The 25,996-nt window shown below is 34.9% G+C and overlaps 1 non-coding gene across 1 annotated transcript; it reads left to right on the top strand.

The window, feature by feature from the left end:
• The first annotated feature begins 3,620 nt into the window (after positions 1-3,620).
• LOC141423604 (U6 spliceosomal RNA) lies at positions 3,621-3,727 on the top strand. Its single transcript, XR_012448448.1, has one exon. It is a non-coding gene; the product is annotated as a U6 spliceosomal RNA (small nuclear RNA).
• The last annotated feature ends 22,269 nt before the right edge of the window (positions 3,728-25,996 follow it).

Raw genomic sequence — 25,996 nt, 5'->3', positions numbered from 1 at the left:
TCTCTTTTTCAGATTTAGAGAGAAAAATGAAACCAAACAAAACAAACCAGCAGACACTAATAGAAATTTTATTCAAAACTGATTTTTCTACCTCAAGTTCAGACCTTGAGGTAAAAAAATTCTTCATGAACAATGCCATTGTATATACATTAAAATTATTTTTCTGAAATTATTATGTAAAAACTTCCACTATGGAGTCCTAAATAGAATCATGATATGCTTTTGAATAATTCAATTCTATAGTTCTAAGATTCCTGCTTGGTTTTTAATTTGATGTAGAATTAAGAGTCTACAAGGACCAACCTCTTCTGAAGAAAAGCATCAATATAAATTTGGCTATATGATTATTATAAATATAAATCGAAACTATATAGTGTGTTCTCCATTAAAAATCTTGCAGTAGTGATGAAGGGTTAACTAAAAATTATAAAATCAAATGTATTGTTCTAAGGATTAGATCTAGGACCAAGATGTGGAAAATAGTTAATAAATTTCCACTGAACATAAGGAAGAACTTTCAGCAATGAAAGCTATCCAAGCATAGAAAAGGCTGCATCTCAAGTAGTCAGTTTCCTGTCACTGGAATTATTCAAGCAGAAGCTAGATATATGACTATCATTTGGGGATGGTGTGCATGTGGTGAGAAGTGAGATTATGTGACCTTTAAGGTCTCTTCAAACTCTGTTATGATTATAAGTAGATGTCTGATTAAAAATAGTTTGCCATGACCATAGCGATGCTAAAATATCCAGCACACTAAAATTTATCCAGAGAAAGAATAAATTGAAAATTGTGTTGTAACTGAGAAAAACAAGTATATTTTCTAAAATCTAGTAGCAATGAGTTGCAGCGTAAGACGCGGCAATGCATCAATGCTTGGCATGAAGGGGACACAATGATTTAGTGCTTCAGCCTCAGTCCATATGGAGTTACTTATCAAATGGCAGCAATCGCTGTAAAGCATGTCGAAATGAATCTGCTGCCCACCACACAAACACCTTGTAATGTCACTGTCAGATGCAGAGTGCTTGCTCTACATGTAACAAAAAAACAATGACAGTGATACCCTATTGCCTAACATCAGTTTGATTGTGGGGTCCTGCCAAATTTCTGTTATCAATTGTAAACAAAAAATAGAGATTGACATTCACATTAAACATACTAAAATCAAAGTTTAAATTACTATTAGGTAGTTTTATACAACAATGCCATAGGCATATAAGAAAAGTCCTTTGGACTTTCTGGTCCATTTTGCATCCTTGTCCACTCAGGTCCGTGTTTTGAGAAACTGCTATCTATGGATACATCCATAAGATTTTCTGCTTCTGATTTCTGCCTGGAAATGGCAACAGGGGACTGCGGGAGTGGAGGGGAGAGGAAACTGAAGCCAGATTATTTATTTCACAAGCTTCCTCCTTGAGAGATTGATGTCACTTGCTTGGCTACAGACCTTGGGTCCTGGTTCTGGAAGGTGGCCCTTTCCCCATTTGCTTTTGTATCTCTGTATTGGAAGGAACTGATATTCTGCCCTTCCCCAAGCAGTCCTAGGGAATGAAGGAGAGACTTGTTACTATTGTTGCTACCTCTTGGGCACTGCACTATGCCTTAAAGCTACCTTGACCTTGTACACATCTTGGTAAATTATTCCTTATTAAACTCTCTGCAAATGACCCACTTAGACTTGGACTCTGTTCCTCTCCATGTCCCTGACTGATGTTTTGGGATTTTTTTGTTTGTGTTTTTCCTTGCAGTACTGGGGTTTGAACTCTGCTTCATATTTGCTAGGCAAATGGCCTACTACTTGAGACACACCTCCTACCTTTTTTGCTTTTAGTTACTTTTCAGGTAGGAATTCACAGAATTTTTTTTGCTCAGATCAGCCTAGACTGCTGGACAGCAAAGTTCCTACCTATGGCCTCCCATGTAACTGGTATCACAGGTATATGCCACCATGCCTAGCTCAGTTCTCAGTAATATTTTGCTTGTGTTGGCCTTGAATGGTGACCCTCCTTATGTCTTCCTCCTGATTATCTGGGATTATAGGCATGTGCCACTGTACCCAGCCTGATGCTTGGATATTTAAAAGGGTGCCTTCATACATTTTCTTTTCATTTGGTCTTACATAATTCTGAGATGTATAAAATGTTACATTCCATCTAGGGCTGGCTAAGAGAACAGAATTTTCAAATGATTTTGAACAATATAGGCAAGAGAAGCGCAGAAGGAAAAGAAAACATGCAGAGTCAAAAATCTTTATATATTAGCCCTGTAGTTGCAGCTTAAGGTATGAAAGGCAAATTGATGGGTAATTATTTGATCTTTTTAGACACACAAGAGAGGAGGAGCAAACTCCCACTGTTGTGTGAGTTTTCTAAGATGATAGTCTAGAATGAGAGAGCAAAACTAAAATGGCAGTCTCCCTCATATCATTAAAGGGTCAGGCAGGCCTCCCCGACTCAAAAGTGGACAAAGTCAGCTGTTCCTGATTAGCATCTCCTCAACTCTTCTACACTGCCAAATATGTACCAGATTTGAATCACATCAAGTCTGGAGGCTGGAAGGTTTTGGTCTTCTCAGAGAAAGAATTTAAAGATGAACACAGAGGAGATTTAGCAGCAGCAGGCTTATTAATATAACATAATGTAAAAGGAAAAAAAAAGTGCCCTTTCCAGATGGTAGGGTGGGCAGGCTCAAGAAGGGATGTTGCACTAGAGGTCCCAAGACCACAAATATTTGGGGGGAGCTAGGACATGGTGGGGTCAATACTGGAAAGTTGGGTTATATGTTATAAAGCTTCCCAAATGTCAAACAAGGGTAGTTTTTGGTCTTAGATGGCCAGACTGGGACTATTATTTTCTGTGGGCTCCAGGGGCTATGTATCAGCAAGACTGTTGTATGTCACAAGTCTTGGATGTCTGTTAGCAGTCCAGGATGTGATTCCTAATCAACATCCATGCCATGGTCATCACCCATTCTTCCCTCCTAGCATCTATATCATTTACAAATGTAATTAGGTTAAGGAAAGTTCTTATTAAAGTAGAGTGAGCTCTATAAAAAGAAAAAAAATGACCCAGAGTTAGACATGGTAAGGGATATAGGAGGACAGGGATAATTTGAAGACAAAGGCAGAGATTACGGTGAGGTATCAACAAGCCAATGAATGACAAGGTGATCCAAAGCCACTACAAGAGAGAAAGAAGCAAAGAAAAGCATCCCTAGAGCCTTCACAGAGACAGCATTGTTGACACCTTGATTTTGAACCTGTAGTCTCAAAGAATTTGGCAGAATAAATTTTGGGGTTTTTTTTGGCAGCACTGGGGCTTGAACTCAGAGCCTCATGCTTCCTAAGCAGGCACTCTACCACTTGAGCTACTCCACCAGCCCCAATTTTGTGGTGTTAAGCCACTCAGTTTGTGATACTTTGTAGAAAACTAATGTCCATACCCATTTAATGTAAAATGTCACTTCATCTCCTGCTTAAATAAATTTTATTTAAATGATATCTGTAATTTTGAACTTACTCAAAATTGTATTTTGTTTTCAACATGAGGCATTTAACTTAAAATTTGTAATAAGCATGCAAAAGGAAAGCAAAATTGTTTTAAAATAATTAAACACCCGTGTTTGCTTAGGCAGCACATATACTAAAAAGGGAATGACACAGAGAAGATTAGCATGGTCCCTGTGCAAGGATGATGCACAAATTCCTGATGTCTCCCACATAAAAAAATTAAACACCATTTGTTATTTAATTTAATAATCATTTATCACTCTTTTTCTCTTCTAAAATGCCTCATAGTTAATTATCTATAAATAACCTCACGTTTAGAAATATATGCATTTAAAACCCAAAGTACATTATGACCATATACACAAAAAGCCTGAGGGGAGTTTTAGGTAGTAGGAAGGATAATTTCATACAATATTTCCACACAGAGAAATTGTAATGGTTCTACCTCACTCAAAACTAAGGACAGTATTTAAATAAAATTTAAATCATATGGAATAACTCATGATTTTTTAATTTAATCAAGTTCAACTTACTTGAACATTTTAAACCCAGCCATCATTTCAATGAGGAATAAAAGAATATTTAAAATCCATCAGCCTGCATTATTAAAAAAAATAAAAGGGATTTCATTTAATTAGAAACTCTTGAAAATAATTGGGAGTATTTTTGTTTATTTCAAACACTAATTCCATCTGAAGGAATAGGTGTTTGACATTTGTGTTATGATAATGGTGTTATTTTGTGGCTAATTTTCCTCCTGTAAAAGGAATATATAAATAATTAACAAAAATGACAAAAACATTTCATTATTTTCATGAGATAGCAGAAGATGACCATGCATTCTTAATTAAGTGTATAAAGGAATAGAAAAGGAAAAAATGCACATGTATTCATGCTAAAATATGTTGACGGAATGCTGAAACATAAGTGCCAATTATATGTATTACATGGCTAGCAATCTCAACTGATGCATGTGAGATCTTAATGAAATCAAAGTTTTCCTAAGAGTCAGTTTACCTCTCCTTTACAATATGCATTTGACTTTAAAGAATAAGCAAATAAAATCTATTTTTTATAAAAATAAAGCATGAAAACTATATCATTCTGTCATTGCCATTCAATCCAATAATTAATTTATATAATAAATATTATGCATCGGATTTATTCCAAGCAGTGTTTATACGCCACGTGTGACAGACAAGAAGTTAAGATGACTTGTCCTTTCTGAATCACACTGCTGCTTGTTTGAACTTAGCATAATGTGTACTCCAAAGTCACCGAAGACTTCCTGAAAATTTCATTGAGAACCTCACTTACTCTATTAATTTTTTCACCTTCTCTCCTTTCATAAGTGTCAAACCCATTTCATGGTCTAAATATACTCTCTCTAGCTCCTTGTACTTTATCCTTCATAGCTCTCCCCACCCCCAACTGCCCACCTATAAACATCTGGGATATGTAATCCTATTTTGGAATGTGCTTCTTGGAAGGCTAAAAGTAATCCACAAAGATATTTCTAAACCAGAAATAAAAGACATGCAAATAAGTGGATATAAAAGAATTCACTAAAAGTTTAGGCATATAAATTGCTCAAGCAACAAAGCGCATCCTGAGAAGCTGAGAGGTTAACGTTTGAACTTGTTATTCATAGGTGCTTACGGATGTAAAAAATTAAATATTGAACATAGCTGGTTTTGCACCACCTTGGGACACCTTGTGCCAACTCACACCTCATATCCAATCAGGTAATACCAGTGAGGAGGATATCAGACAGAAAATGGGACAGTGGCACCAGGCAGATAAAGGAGTGGCAGCTTTCAAGGCACAGCGATACATCCTCATGAGTGAAGAGGCAAGAAAGAGTGAGTGGTGTGGAGAGCTTTGGGGAGTTCAGAGTGCAGAGTGCAGCTTTTATTCTTCTGAAATTTTTACCTACTTCACTGAACATTTGCAACTCTTAGACTCATGGTGAACTTCACCCCCAGTACTTCAGTAACCACCTGTGATTTGCAGAGCTGCACCATCAGTCAAATCTCTCCCCTGAGCTCCAGGAGCCCTTGTCATCTTCCAATCCCTATATATAATAAACATCTTAACTTCTTCATGCCATGAGAAATTCTCTACTCCATATCTGCCTCCCTCTTCTCATGAAAAGAGCTAAGCATCTCCTTGCATTATGTCAATGAGTCCCTCTAACCCAGATGCACAGGACAAAAGCTCAGTGAGATTTTCCTCTTTTCCTGCTACTTTATTCCTTAACTCAATTTAGTAATTTAGTGTTATTAAGTAACACTAATTAGCACGTGTAGGAGGTCTTGGTCCAAGGCCAGCCCCAAGGAAAAAACTCTCAAGACCCTCTCTGAAAAATAACCAAAGCCAAAAGGATATAGCTCAAGTGTTAGAGTGCCTTCCTAGCAATCTCAAGGCCCTGAGTTCAAATCCTAGTACAGCAAAAAAATAAATAAATAAAATCCTTGAATAGATTTGCAATAACATATAAACTCCTTTTTCCTTAAAGAAAATCTTATTAATATTTTACATTTTTGTTAGTGTTCTTGTCTTTATTATTTTTGTATCTCCCAACAGTAATCCTGCCTAACTCTTATCAATTCCTAATTCATTTTTATTGCTTAGACTGTCCTTTACATGCTCTTTTCAGATTAACCTCTTAATCATACCAGAAAGAACACAGCATTCTAGTCTCAGAGTAGAGGTGGTCCCCCAGAATGTGTAAGAATCCCTGAGAAATCACAAATCCTTAGTTTTATAGAAAACTGCATGTGTGAGTTATTTTTAATATGCACGTGACTCCCTCTCTGTGAACACACAGGCCTACACACACACACATACACATAAAAGAAAATCCACTTTAGTTCACACTCATGGAGCATCCGTGGAAGCAGTCATTATAAAACATCATCTCATTAAGCTGTTTGGTAACTGCCATACAGAAATAAATGAGAGGAAAGCAAACCGCTACATCAATAAGTCAGCCCTGACTGCTAAAATAATTCTGGACACAGTAAGTTTCCTATGTGTAAATCCATTTTTAAATGTGTGCCACAACAAAAAATCTAGACCATTTTTGGAGTTACATTTAGAATGAAAAACCGAATCCTTTGGATATCAGTAAATGGTTAACTGAGTAGTCAAAAATACATTGCGTTATTTTGTAGTGGGACACCAGCTGTAAAAAATAACTATTTGAGTCACTGTTGAGGTAGCAAATATAATGTAACAGCAGAGACAAGATGACAGTTTGATGTGAAAAAAATCCATCAACCCACATGGTTGGTGTGACATTGATTCTATGGAGTCGCTGTAACCTATCCATCCAGGGGAAATTTTATGAACTAGACAACCAACGCTTTCAACTTTATAGATAGAATGGTAGAAAAGAAAAAAAGTTTGGATTTATTCAATGATATATCAGTTGTCCGTTCTATGATTTATTAATGCAAGAAGAAAGCACAATCAAATGCCAAATAATGTTGAACTAGTCTGAGGTGAGAAATAAATCTCATCATGTCTTCAAAACAGCAGGACTAAACTATAAGAGATATACAGAGTTCACCTATTTTCCACTAAAACCATCTGCGTTAAAAGATGTCTGATATATTTAGCTCTCTAAATTCCAAATGAATAAAATATTTCTATTGGAAGTCTCAATTATTTATTCAAAAGTTATATGATGAATAGTATTATTGACATTGTCTTTCATATTAAGAGTAGAAAGATGAAAAATACATAGTTCTAATTTTATGTGCATAAAGTTAGTCACAATAATTGTTGTTATTGTGACTAAAAACAATTGAGGTGCAATATCTTCTAATTGAGAAAAACTCAGTGCATACTCTGTAAACAAGACTTGTGAAGCCAGAATGTTTAAGCTTGAATCCTCACATTTCATAATAACTATGTGACTATCTGCAACTTATTCAGACTCTACATGCCTTTTCACAGTTATAAAATGGAAGAAAATAGCAGTGCCTTTCTCATAAGAGAGTAAGAGTATGAAATAAATCAATACTTATAAATGTCTTAAAACAGAGCTTCAAATATAACAACAGGGTGCTCAATAATTGTTATCTATGATTAATATTTGTTTAAAAATGTAGGTGCACATGACACTCTTTAGTGACTAATAATTTGAAAATAATTTCCAGGTGAATTGTTTCTTCTGGAATTGCAAAAAATGAGTAGTAATTTCCCAAAGTGATGAGTGGGTGAGCCTTTCAGCTATGGGGAGCAACATGAACAAGGGTAAATAAATGAGAGTTTGAAACTTAATGATAAGTATAACTAGAGACATATATAAAGAAATATATATAATCTGTTTATTTAGATTAAATGTTAACCTTCTGTCTCTAAGGAAGATGCTGAAGAGTATGCACAGTGTCCTAAATTCTCATGACAGGTAACCCATGCTCCAGTAAAAACATATCCTATTCTTCTTTACATTTTAAGAGGAAACCTCAAAAGAAATCCATTTTCATTTGAAGTTCTTTTTCATTTGAATCCTTTCCTATTTTTTATTTCATTATTGTCATTCTGGAGGTACATTGTGACATTTACAAAAGTCATTACAATAAATCATAGTTGAATTCACCCTTTCATCATTCTCCTTTATCACTCCTTCCCCCATTCCTGGAATGGTATCAACAGACTCATTTTTCCATTTTCATACATGTGTACAGAATATTTCCACTACACTTAGCCTCCTTCAACCTTTCCTTTTTATTTATTGCTTTTATTGTTGTGCTGGGTTAGGGTACATTGTGGCATTTACAAAAGTTTTAACAATATATCAAATATATCATACTTGAATTTACCCTCTTCACCATTCTCTTTGGGATAATTTAAATAATATAAAAATCAACAGAACAAGTTCAAATTTTGTAAACATTGGACAAAGATGTATCATTTAAAAATTTATTGTCAAACTAGAGTGCGAAAAATAATAGACTTGTACTGGACAGTTCATTCTGAACATCTCAAATGCTTCCAGAAAAATCATCTTCAGAATTTTTGTTCTGCTTTGGAGAATACAAAATAACAAAATTTAGATTGTGACAAAATTTTAGAAGCAAGGCAGAATCAAATTGCAATCAGCATGCACAAGGAAAAAACAATGAACCTAGGCAAGTGTCTGGAAAATGAGTATCTATTGTATGTAGTTTATTATAAATGAAATGTTGACAATGTCTATGTCTTATTTTTAAACTATGTATTGCAAATTTTTTTAATTAAATGCAAATACTACAGAATGGTTAAGATAATATTGTTTCTGTTATAACTTGGTTTAACCTGCTTTGGTCAAAGTGAACTGTGCCTATTGAAAATTGGTAGAAAGTTAACAAGAGTTAAGTGAGGTGAGGTAATAAAATACCATTCATGCTTTTCTGAAAGTACCAACCAGAACTTTATAAATATAGAGATTTATTGTTAGCAATCAGATTTTTTGGTAGTTACATTGGTTGGCACAGTCCTCTGATTTACATATTTTGTTGTACAACTGTAGTGAGCTGCAGTTTCTGAAGATGAAATAAAGTTTAAAGATGGTCTAAAGTGAAGCATATTCATTCAAAAGTTCTTATCCTATTTCTGTGATTCAACATATTCTCAAATTTCAGCCTATGCATCATCTGCTGTGTGAAATATTCCCTGATCTTTCCCAAGTTAGTCATTTATACCTCTATTTCCCCATAGTAGTGCTAAAGTATCTAGTATGTCACATGTAGGATAGGCTTTTAGCCTTTATTTAAACACAAATTATCCCCATGGATCATTAGCTATTAAAAGATATTCCAATATCATTCACAAGAGCATATCCACAATTAATATTCAGCTCAGCATCTAAGACACAAATTTTATTACATCATCATTGTAGCTGAAAAAACGAATTGCATTTTCTTGAATTGTAGTTCACATAAAACTGTCCCTACCTGGTTTATCATATCTAGCTAAGACACGATAAAGCCTTCATTTGAGCCAGGATCCTGTTCTCACTACCTTCTCATGTCTCAGGATCGCTGGATTTTTGTTCATGCATTTGGCTGATGACCTGCCTATACCTATCCTTCATCCTCCATCCTTTTGCATTTTCCCTGACTTCTCTAGTAGATACTGGGGTATTTTTCATGTATGCTTTGCTTGTGTCAGGAACTCAACCAAACTCAAAAGCACTCTGAACTTCTGGATGTCAGATTCACGGTTAAAGACAAGGCGGGACAGAAGTAACTGTCAGGCCTTCCAACAACTACTGTGATGGGCTAGGGTGTAGGAAGTTCCATTTCCCTAATGGAATGGCCTCAGTTTAGGCTCAGGTCGACCTGAGCCTAACAGGTAGAAAAGACATGGGACTGATATCACTGCAGCAAGAGCCATATTCAAAATATGGAGTGAGAACTAAGGAAAAATACCCTTGAGTTTCTTCAACTTGGCTCCCTTTCATAACGAGGTCCCAGCAGAGGTGCCAGGAGGCTTCAGCTCAATGTCCAATTAAGATGTCTCCAAATCAAGGCAAATGAATATGCTAAAATATCCATAAAGGCATAGCCAGGCAGGGAGGCTGAATCCTTCATTGCAACTCCCTGTTTTTCATTACATGTCATTGAGAAGACAGTGTAAGTGTTAGGGGCCACAAAACACTAGTACAACACAACTAGTATGGGGAGAGGGCAATGCTTCCTCATAATTTCTGATAGGCAAAGTCTTTTTAATGGCCTGTGATCAGATCTGAAATGTCACACAGAATTTTAAGATGGAGTTGAACTCCTCACTGTGTAGGACTTAATGAAACAGTTCCTAACCTTACTATTTAAATCAAGTGCCTTTGATGACAGGATATCCATTCTTATGTTTCTCATTGTACTTTTATAAAGTAATATTTTTTAATTTACCCTAAGAAACTCAAAAGTCATATTTCTTATCATTAAATTATGGTCAGAAAGAATAGATACTACTTTCCTATAGCACATATGTATCTATATATGTCTATCATCTATCTATTGATATATTCAGATATATATATATATATATATACACAGATATATATGTATGATGGGGATAAATTTTATATGAACAAAAACAGTCAACCTTCAGTATCTTTGGGGATGGGTATTGGTTCCATTACTGAAAGGATACCAAAGTCTGAGGGTGGCAAAGTCTTTTTTATAAAATGGCATGCCATTTGCATATAACCTATGGACATTCTCCATATACTTTATAAATTATCTCTAGATTACCCAGAATACCTAATACAATATTAATACTATATAATTAGTTTTTATATCTCATTGTCTAGGAAATAATATCAAGAAAAAGCCTAAATGTTCGAGACACCCTCTAGGGACCCTCCCCCAACTCTGGGGGGACTCTACTCTCCCACTTTACCTTTTTCTATCTCAATAAACTCTTCTGTTTTATACTTTTAAAAAAGTCTATACATTCAGTACATAAGCAATTTTTCATCACATATTTTCCATCTGCGGTTGGTTGGATCTACAGACATGAAACCCAAACATGCAGATAGCTGATTACCTTAAAGAAGTCAAATAACTTAAGTGCAATAACTTAATCAAGGACTCCATGGGAAATATATACATTTTAAATATTAAAGGATAAAATATTATAAGTTTAGAAATATGATAAGAGAGGAATAAAAACCATAGAAGTCTAATGTACTACAGAAATTTCCAAGATCAATATCTTGAGCCCAAAAGATATTAGAAAGTGTTCACTTTTCTCTGCATAATTGTAAGAGAAAATTGTCTAAATCAAATACTACTCGAACAAGATTTGAGGAAAAGGTAAATTTTTTGATGTACATCAGGAAGACAGTGTAAGAAAAAGAGTATCTTATTTTGGAAGATTACGTTCAATACTCTCACGTTAATTGCCATAGATAAAAAGTCTGCCCATAAAAAACTGAAGTTGCTAATACAGAATCTAAGTGCCCAGACATGAATTTATAAAGGGCAACTCAGGAGATCAAAAGTGTTTTGCTGTGTTTATTAAAAGATCACAGTGTTTTTCTTTAGTTTGACTCTAAGTTATATCACTGTATTTACTTTAAAAATTCATTAATTCCTATTTATAATGTTTTTTATTTTATGTCAAGCCTATTGCAAACAGATACCAAAGAGACAGAAAAAAATGTTTTGTTTGTTATAATAAGATACCACATCAATCACATCAAAAAATAAAAAAGTGACTATGACTGAACAGATTATTTTGATGTGGGGAGCATCAAGGTAATTCCACATGACAATAAATTAAAAAGATAGACATATTATTTCATTGAACTGTAGAATTATTTCACTACATTTACCAAGTTCATGTATTTCAGGAATTAAATAGGGAAAAACTTTTATTTATTTAATTCCTTAATGGATATTTTCATTATATATATATATGTATATATATATATACATATATATATATTGACTTTTCATATAGGAGAATTTTGTATATTTTCTTCTTAATTGAATTGGTCACACTGATTTTCATTCATTTCATTTCATTTACTTATTTATTCCTTCATTGATAGTGTTAGGGATTGAACTCAGGGCCTCAAGACACTGCACCCCTTGAGTTACACCCCATTGCTTTTTCCTATAGTTATTTTTGGAATAGAATCTTCTGTTTATGCTCAGCTTGGTCTGGACTGTGATGCATCTATTTAGGCCTGGTACATACCTGGGATGGCAGGTGTATACCATCATGCCCAAGTATTGGTTGAAATGGGGTCTCAGTAAGTTCTTTTTTTTTTCCCCAGGGTGGCCAGAAACTACAATCCTCCTGATGTCTGCCTCCTGAATAGCTGGAATTAGAGATGTGAGCAATCTCCCCTGGCCCTATTATTCTGAAATATATTTTGAAGCACCCTAAATATGCAAACCAAAAGGAAAATTTCTCAGATTTAGTTTTTTCAATTATACTGGGTTTCATTATGTTGCTTTCAAACATGTTGTTTTTATGATATTTATTGTCCATCACCCACTCTTTCCCCCTTCTACTATTTTCCCCTCCCAATCAGTCCTCCTGTTACACTTATGTCATATCATCTACCTAGATGTGTCTGTGTTCTGTATATGGGAGAAACATGGATATTTTTCTTTCTGAGTATGGCTTATTTTGCTTAACTTGATGATCTCCAGTCCTATTCATCTTCGTACAAATGACATAATTTCATTCTTCTTTATGGCTGTATAATACTCCATTGTGTATATATACCATGTTTTCTTTATTCATTCATTTCTTCATCCATAGACACCTAAAATGATTCCATTGCTTGGCTATTGTAAATACTGCTGCAATAAACATGGATCTGCAGGTGTCTCTATCATATACTGATTTATATTCCTTTGGTTATGTTCAGAAGTGATATAGCAGCATCATATGGTGGTGATACTTCTTGATTTTCAGAGGAAATTTCATACTGATTTCCATAATAGCTGCATTAATTTACACCCTCCCCCACGAAAGTGTATAAGGTTTCTTTTTACCCTTCATCCTCACCAGCATTTGTTGTTTGTTCTTTTTTGATGCTTGCTATATGGACTGAAGTGAGATTAAATCTCAATGTACATTAAAATGCATTTCCTTTCAGACTAAGTATGTTGAAACTTTCTTCATGTATTTATTGGTCATTTTTATTTCCTTGAGAACTATTTCAGACTTAATTTTTTAATTGATTTGATTGTCCTTCACAGTTTTGTTTTTACTAAAATGATAACAAAACTTTGGAAATAGTGTTTCATGTTGGAATAAGTTGTATAGTCATTTATTGAAAGCAAAACTTCTTCATTGGTGTAGACTTGATTGTGAAATTTTTGTGGGCATCTCTTCTTTCGTTATAATCTCCACAGCATCTATTAGAATGCTTCTCTTGTAGTGAGTCCTTATTAATTCTGTTGAATTTATTTAATAAAGTATATCTTTCTTGTCTGCCTAAAAATGTTGAAAAACTTACATTTATAGTTGATATCAGCTAAAGTGCTAACAACTCAGAGACATTTTCCTATCACCGATTAGAGTAACATTCACTCCAATAAATGTTGTCATTGAATTTATCATTTTCCTCTTCTCAAATTGCCTTAATAAAAAAACTAAGAAATCAGAACTAAGAAATAAAATTGCAAAAATAGTCTTTTCAACTTCCCGATTCATTTAGAAGACCCTTTAAGAGCTGAATTATTGCAACCTAATTTTATAACAGATGAAATAGTCACATCAAATGAAGTAAATCATTTTTTCTCTTTGACAGAAATCCCTTTTAAGTTTTTATCCAGTGAAAAGAAGCTCAGTAAACTCAAAATACATCTATCAGTTCCATCTTCTGAAAAAGTAAACCTAAGATACTTAGAAAAATCATTTACACATCAGGGATATGTAAGATCAGATTTCAAAAGAATTTCTACTACTTGGTTTAACACTGACAGGCAATTAAGTTATTGATAATATCACTTCTATGAGTAGCAGAAGAGATTAGGGTTTGCTATTCTCTTTTGTGAGACCCAAAATAGAACCAGACCTGATGCCAAGTGAATATGAAACATTGGAGTCCATTCAGGCATCAAGGTTGCTTTGGTTTGGTCAGTGTACATGATTAACTATTGTTGTTGTTATTGTTGTTACTGCTTGGGTTTTTTTTTGCTGTTGTTATTTTGGTGATATTAAAGTTTGAATGCAGGGCTTTGAGCTTGCTAAATAGACACTTTACCATTTGAGTCATGCTCCCAGCCTATTAATTGGTTCTTTAATGGTACTTTTGATATTTCCTTTCCCTATGGAAAACTTCAATAAAGTATATTCACTAAATCATTTTATATATCTTGAAAAAGAAATTTTTATTATTTTCATGAGAATACATAGGGGTTTCTTCTCTTTAAAGTTTAAATTTCTGGTTTCATTGTTTTCTGATCTCTTGTTTACTTACCTCTTTAAAATAAATACTTCACCAAGACACAATTTAACATCAGAAATACTCTGCTATTCTTTCCCTAAATATCATAAGACCATAAGGAAAATATGATATTCAAATTATTGAAGTTATTGGTATATTGTCTCTATAAACCTGTCTTGCAGTGATTTGGGTATTTTGACAGTCATTTGAAAATGTAGGGTGAGGTGATTATTCCTTAGGTCACTATGCATTCTTTGGTAATTTATATGGATTCATTCTGAGTCCATTACTCAAATTTTTCCTCTAAAAGACACAAAAAAGTCAACACAATACTGAAGAAGAAAAGTTGGAGCAATTACACAATTATCAAGTTACTATAAACTTACAAGAAAGGGAGCATAGTATTTGTGAAAGAATTAATGCATTGATCAAAGGAACAGAGAAAATAGAGCCTCACCAATATGGCTAACTGGTCTTTGGAAAGAGTCCAAAAGGAATTCAATGGAGAAATTATAATATTTTCAATGAATGCTATTAGTACAAGCAGATGTCAGTCTACCTACCAATCTATACATCTGTCTGCCTACCCAACTACCCATCTATCTATATAGACATATAACATACAGTTTTCACAGTTCAAAATACACTATACATAGACATGTAAAGCACAAAACTGTGATTCTCCTAAAAGAAAATATCAGAAAACTAGTTGGACTTGAAATTAGCAATGACTTTTCAAATACAACAGACAAAGCATAATACATTTAAAAAATAATATTGAACATTATGAAAATTAAAAACTACTGCTGGTATAAATCCACTATTAAAAATAAATTGACATCTTACAGCTGGGAGAGAGAAATAAATGGATGACATTTGCTGAAAGCTAGGTTCTCCTTGTTACAAGTAGGTAAGGGTAGTCTGCCAGAATAAAGCCATGTGGTGATGAATTATGGTTAGACACATCGATAATGATTCATGTTGGATGAAAAAAGACAGTCTTCTATATGTAACAATATTTATATATATGTTATGAAGTTTAACCTATGCAGGTGCATTTCTTAGGTCATCTTAGAGTGTTTGGACACAATGACACCCTAGTAACACACCAGTGAAGAAAGAGAAGAGGATTTAAATAAAATCCAATAAATCCATAAATATCAATGAAACCATACTAATTTATTTATTTATTTTTATTTCATTTTATTTTCTTTTATTATTCATTTATTCACATGTACATATACTGTTCGGGGCATTTGTCCCCCCGCCCCCTTCCCATCCTCTCCTCCCCCAACTCCCCTCGCTTCCAGGTAGAACCTCTTCTGCCCTTATCTCTAATTTTGTTGAAGAGAAGACATAAGCATAATAAGGAAGACAAACTTTTGCTAGCTGAGTTAAGGATAGCTATAAAGAGAGATTCTTAGCATTGCTTTATTGTACAAATATGTTACAACCCAGGTTGATTCATCCCTAACTGATGTTTACACTGGTCCCTGATCCCCTTCTCCTGTTGACCTCTGTCACTTTAAGGTTTCCTATTAGTTCCTCTGGAGTGGGGACATCAAACGCATTCATGCTTTGGGTTTTCTACCAATCCCTATACCTCTTGTATGTGCTCTCCCCTTGCCATGTAACCTAAGTCTAACAACATTGCTGTATTTGCCCTAGATCTAAAGTCCGCATATGAGGGAGAACATATGATTTTTTAAATTTTTATTTTATTCATATGTGCATACAATGTTTGGGTCATTTCTCCCCCCCTTCCCCCCACCCCCTCCTTTACCACTCCCCCCATCCCTCTTACCCTCGCTACCAGGCAGAAACTACTTTGCCCTTATCTCTAATTTTGTTGAAGAGAGAGTATAAGCAATAATAGGAAGGACCAAGGGTTTTTGCTAATTGAGATAAGGATAGCTATACAGGAAGCTGACTAGCACTGATTTCCTGTGCATGCGTGTTACCTTCTAAGATAATTCTTCTCGAAATAATCTTTTCTCTAGTTCCTGATCCTCTTCTATTGGCCTCAGTTGCTTTAAAGTATATGCTTTAGTTTCTCTGCGTTAAGGGCAACAAATGCTAGCTAATTTTTTAGGTGTTTTACCTATCTTCATATCTCCCTTGTGTGCTCTCGCTTTATCATGTGATCAAAGTCCAATCCCCTTGTTGTGTTTGCCATTGATCTAATGTCCACATATGAGGGAGAACATATGATTTTTGGTCTTTTGGGCCAGGCTAACCTCACTCAGAATGATGTTCTCCAATTCCATCCATTTACCAGCGAATGATAACATTTCGTTCTTCTTCATGGTTGCATAAAATTTCATTGTGTATAGATACCACATTTTCTTAATCCATTCGTCAGTAGTGGGGCATCTTGGCTGTTCCCATAACTTGGCTATTGTGAATAGTGCTGCAATAAACATGGGTGTGCAGGTGCCTTTGAAGTAACATGTGTTGCATTCCTTTGGGTATATCCACAGGATTGGGATTACTGGATCAGATGGCAGATCTATGTTTAGATTTTGAAGAAGCCTCCAATTATTTTTCCAACGTAGTTGCACCAGTTTGCATTCCCACCAGCAGTGTATGAGGGTTCCTTTTTCCCCACATCCTTACCAACACCTGTTGTTGGTGGTGTTTTTGATGATGGCTAGTCTATCAGGGGTGAGGTGGCATCTCAGTGTGGTTTTAATTTGTATTTCCTTTATGGCTAGAAATGATAAGCATTTTTTCATGTGTTTTTTGGCCATTTGAATTTCTTATTTTGAGAAAGTTCTGTTTAGTTCAGTTGCCCATTTCTTTATTGGTTCATTGATTTTGGGAGAGTTTCGTTTTTAAAGTTCCCTGTATATTCTGGTTATCAGTCCTTTGTCTGATGTATAGCTGGCAAATATTTTCTCCTACTCTGTGGGTGGTCTCTTCAGTTTAGAGACCATTTCTGTTGTTGTGCAGAAGCTTTTTAATTTTATGAAGTCCAATTTGTCCATCATTTCTCTTAATTGCTGAGCTGCTGGGGTTCTATTGAGGAAGTACTTGCCTATACCTATGGCTTCCAGAGTTTTTCCTGCTCCTTCCTGTACTAACTTTAGAGTTTCAGGTCTGATATTAAGGTCCTTGATCCATTTTGAGTTGATACTAGAATAGGGTGATAGACATAGATGTAGTTTCAGTTTCTTGCAGACAGATAACCACTTTTCCCAGCAACGTTTGTTGAAGAAGCTGTCTTTTCTCCATCATATATGTTTGACCCCTTTGTCAAAAATGAGGTGGGCACAATTGTGTAGATTCATATCCGTGTCCTCTATTCTGTTCCATTGGTCTTCATGTCTGTTTTTGTGCCAGTACCATGCTGTTTTTGTAGCTATTGCTTTATAATATAGTTTGAAGTCAGGTATTGTGATACCTCCAGCATTGCTCTTTTTGCTGAGCATTGCCTTGGCTATTTGCAGTCTCTTGTGTTTCCAAATGAACTTTTAGATTTTTCAGTGACTGTGATGACACTCATTGAGATTTTGATGGGAATTGCATTAAATATATAAGTTGCTTTTTGTAGCATAGCCACTTTGACTATGTTGATTCTATCAATCCATGAGCATGGAAGATCTTTCCACCTTCTGTAGTCTTCCTCAGTCTTTTTCTTCAGGGGCTTGTAATTCTCCTTGTAGAGGTCATTCACATACTTTGTTAAGTTTACTCTTAGGTATTTGCCTTTTTTTGAGGCTATTGTAAATGGAATTTTTTCCATATATTCCTTCTCAGTTTGTTCGTTGTTGGTGTATAGAAAAGCTAATGACTTTTTAAAGTTGATTTTTATATCCTGCCATCTTGCTGTAGCAGTTTATGGTGTCTAAGAGTTTTGGGGTACAGTTTTTTGGGTCTTTAAGGTATAGGATCATATCATCTGCAAACAGGGATATTTTGATAGTTTCTTTATCTATTTGTATTCCTTTTATTTCTTCTTCTTGCCTAATTGTTCTGGCTAGAAATGCCAATTGGAGGGGGGATAGTGGACATCCTGTATCATTCCTGATTTTAGGGAAAATGGTTTCAGTTTTTCACCATTAAGTATGTTGGCTGTAGGTTTATCATACATACGCTTTACAATGTTGAGGTACATTCCTTCTATTCTTAGTTTTCTTATCATGAAGTGGTGTTTGATCTTCTGGAAGGCTTTTGCTGTATCTATTGAGATGATCAAGTTGTTTTTCTCTTTGTTTTTATTAATGTGTTGTATTACATTTATAGATTTATGTATGTTGAACCACCCCTGCATCCCTGGGATGAAACCAACTTGTTCATGGTGGATGATCTTTCTGATGTGTTGTTGGATTCAGTTTTCCATTATTTTATTGAGGTTTTTTTGCATAGATATTCATTAAGGAAACTGTTCTATAGTTCTCCTTTTTGGAAGTGTCTTTGTCTGGTTTTGGCATGATAGTAATATTGGCTTCATAAAAAGAGTTAAGCAGTGTTCCTTCCCTTTCTATTTTGTAGAAGAGTTTAAAGAGGGTTGGTATTAGTTCTTCTCTAAATGTCTGATAGAATTCAGCAGTGAATCAATCAGGTCCTGGACTTTTCTTTTTTGGGAAACTCTTAATTGCTGCTTCAATTTCGTTTTGAGTTATATTTCTATTCAAGTGTTTAATATCTTCTTGGTTCAGTTTTGGATGGTTGTAAGTATCTAGAAATCTGTCCATTTCTTCAAAATTTTCAAATTTATTAGAGTATAGGCTCTCAAAGTAGTCTTAGATGATTTCCTGGATTTCCAAAGTGTTTGTTGTTATCTCACCTTTGCATTTCTGATTTTACTGATTTGGATTTTTTCCTCTCCTCATTTTAGTCAGGTTTGCCAAGGGTCTGTCAATCTTATTTATTTTTTCAAAGAATCAGCTCTTTGTTTCATTGATTCTTTGTAGGGTTTTTTTGTTGTTGTTGTTTCTATTTCATTGATTTCAGACCTTATTTTAATTATTTCTTTCCTTCTGCTTGTTTTTTGATTTGCTTGTTCTTTTCTTTCTGGGAGTTTGAGCTGTAGCATTAGATCATTGATTTGAGTTCTTTCTGACCTTTTAATATATGCACTCGTTGCTATACACTTTCTCTTTGGACTGCCTTTGCTGTGTCCCATAGGTTCTGGTAGGTCATATTTTCATTTCATCTTTTATTTCATCAATGACCCATTGATGATTGAGCAATGTGTTGTTTAGCTTCCAACTGCTTGCATGTTTTTTACTGTTACTTTTTTGTTGTTGATTTCTAGTTTTAATGTGTTGTGGTCACATAGAATGCATGGGATTATTTCTATTTTCTTCTGTTTGCTGAGGCTTGTTTTGTGCCCTAAGATATGATCAATTTTGGAGAAGGTTCCATGAGCTGCTGAAAAGAATGGATATTGTGCAGCAGTTGGATGAAATATTCTGTAGACAACTGGAAGGTCTATTTGATGTATTGTGTGATTTAGTTCTCGAATTTCTTTATTTGTTTGGATGACTTATCTATTGGTGATAGGAGGGAATTAAAGTCTCCTGCTAGCACTGGGCTGGAGTCTATATAGGTTTATAGGTTCTTCAGAGTATGTTTGATGAAGTTGGGTGCATTGACATTGGGTGCATATAGGTTGATAATTGTTATTTACTTTTGGTGTATTTCCTCTTTTATTAGTATGGAGTGTCCATCTTTATCTTATTTGACCAATGTAAGTTTGAAGTCTACTTTGTCTGAGATAAGTACTGCTACCCTTGGCTGTTTTCAGGGGCCATTGTCTTGGTAGATCTTCTTCCAGCCTTTCACTCTCAGCCGGTGCTTATTTCTGTTGATGAGGTGGGTCTCCTGTAGGCAGCAGACTGTTGGATCTTCCTTTTTAATCCAGTTTGCCATTCTGTGTCTTTTGATGGGTGAATTAATTCCATTAAAATTCAGTATTAGTATTGATAGGTATGTGGTGATATCTGTAATTTAGTTGTCTTTGTTGTTTATGGGTTTAATTGTATGCAGCTCAATCAAGTTACTCTCTACTTTCTTGCTTTTTCTTCTACTGTGGTTTGGTACTGCCTGTCCTTTCATGGTTTTGCTTGCTTTCACTTTTTGTGTGCAGAATTCCTTGGCGAATCTTTTGTAGTCGTGGCTTGGTGGTCATATATTGTTTTAGTTTCTGCTTATCATGGAAGTTTTACTGCTCCATCTACTTTGAATGATAGTTTTGTTGGGTAGAGTATCCTAGGATTGATGTTATTTTCATTCAGTGCCTGGAAGACCTCACTCTATGCTCTTCTTGGTTTTAAGGTTTCTGTTGAGAAATCTGCTGTGATTTTGATGGGTTTACCTTTGCATGTTATTTGTTTTTTTCCTCTCTTACAGCATTCAACATTCTTTCTCTACTTTCTTTGCTTGTTGTTTTAATGATAATATGTCATGGGGTAGTTCTATTTTGGTCAAGTCTGTTTGGTGTCCTGGAGGCTTCCTGTACCTGAATGGGTACAGTTTTCTCTAGATTTGGGAAATTATTATTATTTTGTTGAATATATTATGAATTCCTTTTGCTTGCACCTCTTCTCCTTCTTCAATGCCCATGATTCTCAGGTTTGGTCTTTTGATGGAGTCAGTGAGTTCTTGCATATTCCTTTCACAGGTCTTGAGTTGTTTTATTAATAGTTCTTCAGTTTTTCTTTAATTACCATATTATCTTCAAGTTCTGAGATTTTGTCTTCTGTTTGTTTTATTCTGCTGGAGTGGCCTTCCATTTTGCTTTGTATTTCTGTTTCATTCTTTTTTCTGAGGTTTTCCATATCATGGGTCACTTCCTCTTTCATATTATCAGATTTCATCCTTAATTCATTTTTTTTTCTATTTGTGGTGTTCTCTGTTTCACTTTGGTGTTTATTTAGGCTCCTGTGAGTTCATTTATTTTTTTGTGTGTTTTCTCATATTGTTTATTTTTGGTGTCTTGGAATTTCTTGAGTGCCTCCTGTACATTTGGGTTAACCATGTCTAGTAACATCTCTATGAAATTCTCATTGATTACTTGCAGGATTTCTCCCTTCAGAGTGTTCTTGTAGGCTTCATTGGGTTCCTTGGTATAGTTTATCTTTGTTTGGTTGGAGTCTTGATCTGGGTATCTGTTTTCTTCATTTCCTTCTGAATCTTGTACTAATTTATTTTTGGGGATAAAATGGTTACCATCCCTTTTTCATCTTTCCATTATTCCACTTGGTACTGTTCTGTCTCTGGACTATGTATAATTTATTATTAGCTGAGTTACAATAGTAAAAGTAACAAAACCAAGAAAGAGGAAAAAAAAGAAAAAGAAAGAAATAGAAAAGAAAAAAAAGAAAAAGAAAAAAATGGAGAACCAAAGAAATCAACAGGGAGAAATGGTAGATGATCAAACAATGAACAAGACAGTCAAATCCTTAAACAAAAGGAAAAGAAAAAAAAAAATCACCAGCTCAGGAACTGGAGAATTACATTCTCAATTGTTCTGGTGTTACACTTTTTAGCATCCCATCCTGTTTGTCTGTGTCTCCTAGACAGGTTTGGATCCAGTATCTGGTGTTATTGGAGCCCTGTTGTGGTGGGCAGTGGGTGGGTGGCAGGAGCCTGGCGGGCCTGCTGGGTGGTGGCCTGGTGGGCCAGTGGACACTGTCTGACAGGGCAGCAGCTTGTCAGGCCAATGGGCAGTGTGCATGGCAGGTCTGCTGGGCAGCGGCCTGTCAGGCCTGTGGGGTGGCAGCCTGGAGGGGTGGTGGCCCAGCAGGCCTGTGGGATGGGTCCTGGAAGAGTGGTGGGCCTGCAGGCCTGCAGGGCAGGGAATTGGCAGGCCTGTGGGGTGGAGGCCTGGTGGGCAGCAGCTCAGGTGCTCTTTCAGTAAATAGTAGCATGGAGAAGCCTTCCATGAGCTAGGGGTTCAGGGAACCGAACTTCAGCTCTCCCTGGTGCTTTACCTCAGCCAAGCGTGTTTCCAGCATCTCAGCAAGGTCCCCAATTCACGGATCTCTCTCAGTCTGCATCTGTGTCCCAGTCGCCATCTTGGATCTTCCTATATAGGGTCTTCAAGACCATACTAATTTAAATGAATGATTGAACAAATATTATGTGAGAAGAGAGAAATCTCCTTTGCAGGACATTTATGTAGATATTCTGCCTTCAAGGATGGGCCACATAATGCTTCATTCCTTAAGGATGGGATAAAGAGTGATTTATTAGATTATTGTAAAGGGGAAGAGAAAACTGTAGAGAAACCTAATACTACCACAGCAAGGCAACCAATATCCACATTAGCAACAAGTCACATGGAAGTATGAAACATTAATGTGATGTTATCAAATGCTACTTTGTCTCTGTGGTCTACCTTCAAAACTCCATAACCCAATCTGTTCATAACAAATATTCCTCAAAACTGTAAATTTCATCAAGAAGCACAAAGAAATTCTAAGAAAATGTCACAACAATTGTAAGTCTGAGGAGACCTAATGAATAAGTGTGATGTGTACCCTACATAAAATCATGGATACTATACTGAAATAGAGAAAACAATTTAAAATAAACCTAAGGAAACTCATATAAAACATACAGTACAGCTAATAATAATATATGGTCTTAATTTGTTAGCTGTAATAAAAATACTATCTTAATTTAAGATAGTAATCAAAGGAGAAGCTAGGTTTGTATTTAAGGAAATCAGAGTACTGCCTTTGCAAGATATCTGTAATTCTAAAACTATTAAAGTATAACTTTTTAAAAAAACCTGATAAATATGTTGAAAAATCCAGTATCTACCCTACTCTTCCTATCTACCCTGTGTGTTGGAGTGACCAAATTGTTGGTAGGGAGAAGTTTTTCATTTTAGCATGGTTGAGTGTGTTGATTAAATCAGAGATAAAAAATTTGAATATTACATTTTTAACACCTAAAGAAATAATAGACCCATAATAATCAATGTTTGCTAATAACTCAAAAAGAAGAGCAAGCTAATTTCTATGTAGCTGCTCATTAAATTACTACCACTAGAGTTAATTTGACCAAAAACTGAAAAGAAGTCCAATGTATAAGCAAAGACCTAGAGGCAACCCAACAGATCAAAGTAACAATTTTTAGTAAAAATGTGATATACAGAGATATATATAAAAATATATGACAATAGGTGAAATATAGCCAATAAAATAGTTAAGCTACAAAATGAGGATGCAATCAAAATGTTAGTACTTTATGAAAATTGTGACTGTGACACAACTTCTTCAAGAAAACATTCAAAGTAGAAAATTTATGAAGGGGAATATTCTAAACTATTACATATCAATATGATACTAACTATTGAAATTAGATGATAAGTGCTGGTGGATCCATTATACTATTCTGCAGTTTTGGAAATGTGTGAACATTGAAAAAGCTTAAACTGATGAATAAAGTGTAAGTACTAAGAAGTTCTTTTAATTTTATGAATATATTATTTACTACATCTAACTGCCAAAGCATAAAAATGGCCCCATTACTACATTAGATAATTGATTGTAAAAACAGTTTAATGGATTCATGAACGTATTATATACATACAGGTAATCATAAACATAAAAATGGCTTAGATAAGAAAACGTGTTATTTAGCTTTCATTTCATTTGACAAATTAAGAAAGGTCATAGAAAAGTTACAAACAAGCATAAAAATCTTGTAATTCAGTGATACTTTTGTAAATATTTGCTTGTTTTCTTTGTATCATTCTCCATCGTGTCACCAGATATCAAGTTGCTATTTAGGATAAATTACAAATTTATTTTCATAATATTTAGTCTTCTCTACAAGCCAGAAAAAAGGCCTTTTCAGGTTCTCTCTGACACCCCTCTTCATGTTTGTTAAATACTGAAGTTTTCCAACATACTAGACTTAGATTTCTCTTTCCATGGTTTAGTCCCCCATACCTAGTATCTAAACATTTCCTCTGTATTTAGTAGCCACAAATACTGATGCTCCAAAATGTCTATCACTAGCACTAGATGCCCCTAAACACCATGTCTATTTAACAAGTCTTTGTAAACTACCAAATTTTCTTAGGTACCTTTTCATTTTTCTGATGGAAAAATCCCATGGTGAATAGGTTCCTTTCTACCAAATAAGTACTACCTTTGTTTTGTAGCCCTAAAATGGAACTTATTATCCAAAACAATTGCATTTTCTTAAATGTGTCTGGGGAAGGCAGGGAGAAATAATATATCCATTAAGAAATAACTGTATTCAAATTATTTTGGCAATTACTACAGAATAAATTATCTCTTTTTTTCTAATGATCAGTAGAGCAATTTTCATGGAAATCTTACAGTTCAAACAGTAGTTTAGCTTGTTTAACTCAGCATTTTTGTCTTAATCATACAATATTTTCCACTGAGTAAACATTTTAAAGTCTATGCCTCTGACTGAGCTTCTGGGCAACCTACTCTAAGAAACCCTAGTTTACACTTAAGTCCTCCTTGGAAAGACATTGTTGGAAAAGCTGATTAATCTCTACTGTTTCTACTGTACTTCAATTTGTGTTGGAAATCATCAGGTAAGATCATTGATAATTCTGGTAGAAAATGACTGGAGAATAGTAGGAATAAAATTCAACTAAATATTCAAATGCACTCCATTTCTGCCATTTCTTCTATGAGACAAGAAACAAGATTAGGAGAAATAAAAGTTTATATGCACTTTTAAATGTCAAGAAGTAAAAATATGTTTTGATATAAATACACCTTTTTTATGTTTCTAGAAGATATTTAATTAATAGGCTTTAAAAAAATCTTTTGTTGTATTGCTGTGTTTATTCATTCCTTCTTTATTTTTCCATGAGAATATAAACTTATGAAATATGATTCTGTATGCCATTTGTTTTAAGTATAATAACCAGGGGAAAAAATAGAAGCAATATAGTCTTAAAAAAAAAAAAAGCATCATGTGGTGTGACACATCTATAATCCCAGCTACTCAGGAGGCACAGATAGGGACATGGAGGTTTGAGGCCAACCCAGGAAATAAAGGTGGTGAGAATCCATCTCAATCAATAAGCCAGGTATGATGGTGCATGCCTGGGAACCCACCATGCAGGAAGCTGGGGTCAGGGTGTGAGCCCAGTCCAGGGCAAAAACTCAAAAAAATAACTAAGGCTAGAGGAATGTCTCAAATGGTAAAGTGCCTGCCTAGCAAGTGCAAGACCCTGAATTCAAACTCCACTGCTCTCAAATACAAAAGAAAGAGAAAAAAGAAAAGCATCCTGCATGTACTCATAATGCTACCCTATTTTCTTGATTTCTTATGCAACTTTCCTTTGTGGATTTGAGTATTTGCATATTAATAGAAGACAGGTACAATAAGTTTTTTTCCTAAAACACTTGCTACTTCCTGCTACTGCCATCCCAGCACTACATATCACCAAAACCAATGCACAATTTTGTCAATTGTTGTACTGCATTTACCCAAATGTTCCCAAATTCCTAATATCAGGTGAGCGAATGAGGGCAAAATATCAAAATTAATGAGATCAATGAGCATATATGCCACATTTCAAACATGTAGAAATGTTTCATACGAACAGTTTCACACAAAATCTG

Source organism: Castor canadensis, chromosome 5 (genome assembly GCF_047511655.1).
Source record: "Castor canadensis chromosome 5, mCasCan1.hap1v2, whole genome shotgun sequence".
Lineage (NCBI taxonomy): Eukaryota > Metazoa > Chordata > Mammalia > Rodentia > Castoridae > Castor > Castor canadensis.
The sequence above is the reverse complement of the archived record's forward strand: the minus strand, read 5'-3'. Positions and strand labels throughout refer to the sequence as shown.